Raw genomic sequence first — 3,201 nt, 5'->3', positions numbered from 1 at the left:
TATATATATATATATATATATATATATATATATATATATATATCACACATGCTGGTTCTTTACGTCGTTGTAGATTAGTGATTCCGTAAAAGATACCGATAGAATAAGTAAGAGACTTAGGTAAGGAAAGATATCATAAGTACAGATATGGCTTTGTTCGACTAAAACACTTCAAGGTGTCTTAGTATGGTCGCAGTCCAATGAGTGAAATATCTGACAGTTAAATGATAACAGATATTTATATCATGTAACAGATATTTATGTCATGTAAAGTTCATGCTGTGCTTCACTTATCAAATACGATAATATTTGAATTCCATAACCAGTTGAATATGATTCATGACTTCTTGCTGTTCATCATATTAGTGTTATTACCCTGCGCACGTAAGAGTAAGCAGCGTATTGTAGTCGCTCATCTTTGTCTGTTTGTCTGTGTGTTTTCAAAATTACTGGAAAACAGCTGAACGGGTTTTCACCAAATTTGGCAGAAATACTCATTGGGTGAGTGGATCGAACTCATTAAATTTTGGTTTTGTGAATCAAAATGTTTTTTTTTTGTTTGTTTTTGTTACATATCCATGAACGATAAACAGGGGAAATTACTCTTGATGTGATTTTGCTGAAATATAAATTCATCTGAGATCATTTAATTAAATTTTATTTTATCCTTGTGTGCGCGCAGAATATGCATCGCCCTTCCGATGCCCACTTTTTTTTTCATTGTTATTAGTGTTGTCATTCGTAATGATGTTTCAGCTCGTGGATCCTTTGCTATTCTATTCATTTCTTGGTTGGGGTGAAGATAACGTCCGAGTGTAACGGTGTGGGTATGTTCGCGTGTAAGACAGGAATGATGATGGGTTTTCAGTTATTTATTTCAGCTTCAGGTAGAAGAGAGCACATGATTGTGCTTCTTAGTGGAGTGTTGTGTCTAATAATTCACTGGGTACGAGGGGTGATGGAAACATTAACACCTGTGCCTATTTCTCACTTATTCAAATCTGAACTCGTTATTTCAAATATTATTCAATGGAAGATTTTGGGAACGGGCATCAAAACCCTGATTCAGCATGTCATCCACTGAGCCGCTTCCTTGTGGATATAATCAGTCCATTAACAGGAAAGTCAACATCATACATAAAGAATTCCACCCAATTCACAGAATTGATCAAGGATATTCCCGTTGAATCCAACCAGATGGTGAGTCTAGATGTGATAAGCCTGTTCACCAAAGTCCCAACTGGTGAAGTACTATCGGGGATACAAGAAAAACTAGTGACAGACACCCATCTAAAAGAACGCACTAGTATACTAATAAGAAACTTGATGGAAATGTTGACCTTCTGTGTAGAAACTACCTACTTCAGTATGGATAGTGATATATATCGACAGGAGTAGAGTTTAGCTATGGGTTCGCTATTATCACCGGTAATTGCCAATATATACATGGAATAATTTGAGAATTTGGCTACGATATGTTGATGACACCTTTATACTCTGGCCCCACCAGGAAGATATCCAAGTGCTGTTAGATCATGTGAACTCAATAAAGCCATCCATACAGTTCACAATGGAAAAGAAAAAAGACAATCAGCTGCCATTCCTGGACGTATTAATAGCACGCACCAAGTATGGATTCAGGACAACCGTATATCGCAAGCCGACCTTTACTGGACGATACCTCAACTTCAATTCCCACCATCCATACAGTGTAAAGAGAGGGATTGCTCAGTGCCTAAAACTTCGTGCAAAGAATATAAGTAGCGATCGTGATACACGCCACGAAGAAATGATCAGACTCAATGGCGATCTATTAAGCAACAACTATCCCAAAAGTATACTATCCACTCCAATTATGAAGATGAGAGAGGATGAGGCCAATAAACTGTCCACAGTCTGTCTACCCTATGTGAAAGGCCTCTCCGAAAATATACAAAAGATATGTGGCCCATATGACATCAGGACAGTATTCAAGAGTAATACAACACTTCGCAAATATCTCCTTCGAGTAAAACCATCAATAAAAGAGAATATGACCAAAGACTGCGTGCACTCCATCCCATGCAGCTATGGTAGGTTATACAAAAGCGAAACATGCCGCACCTTCAAAATAAGAGTAGACGAACATCGCAAAGCTGTGACACGAGGTGATATTGATAAATCGGGTATCACTGATCATATATGGAAAAATGGAGACCACCTCCCCCTGTGGGATGAAGTTAAAATAATAGACAGAGAACACCACTGGAAAATACGAAAGTTAAAAGAAGCAGCACATATACTAGGACACAACAACCTCCTAAGCAGACTGAGTGCAGATATGAGCAGCATATGGGAACCGGTATTAAGGAAGGATAGAAAAATATTAGATTTATAAACCATAAAATTCACTCCTTATTTGCCCACGGGCATATGGCGTAGTGGTTCATAGCGCGGGCTACTAATCCCAAGATTTCGAGTTCGATTCCAAGCAGTTATAACAATAATAATAATAATATCAATAATAACAACATCGTTTCGAAATTTCTCCAAGACATCTGAAGAAGGCTGGAGGGTATATCAGCCGAAGCATTGTGTTAACAGCAAACAAGATGAGGACAGCTCACTATGTTAGCGTAGTGCAGGCATTGTTTGCAGAAATCCTTTTACTTTTAATATATAACCAAGTACAGTACGAATATAAAAGTATTATATTAAGAACCGCAGCAAAACACCGATTAAGATTTTGAATGCGACACCCAGCTGTCCAATATTTTATTCAAAAGTTATATGATTTATTCAAACAAAGGTATAATACAGAGAAAATAACAAAGGTGGAATATTTGTGCTTATAATATATTTTATTAATCAAATGTAAATTTTCGTTAGAATTATGATTTATACACAGTATGAATTGATCTCTTCTTGCTTCGCATATTTATAAAATATAGTGAGCAAGATTCTATTAAACGTATTATTATTACAAAATAAATGGTTGTAAAACCATGCAAAATTATTATTTACAAATTATTGCTTATGAAAATATATACAGTTATTATGTACAAATTATAAAATTAATTACACATTATTTCTTGAATATGTAGAAATATATATGAACAGAAAATATATGCGAGTAAATAATCTTTAAAATAATCAGATACTTATTCAGTATATACAACTATTGCTGCGTGCGTGTGTATGTATATATATATATATATATAT

This window comes from Octopus bimaculoides, chromosome 1 (assembly GCF_001194135.2).
Source record: "Octopus bimaculoides isolate UCB-OBI-ISO-001 chromosome 1, ASM119413v2, whole genome shotgun sequence".
Taxonomy (NCBI): Eukaryota; Metazoa; Mollusca; class Cephalopoda; order Octopoda; family Octopodidae; genus Octopus; species Octopus bimaculoides.
Note: the sequence above shows the minus strand (reverse complement) of the source record.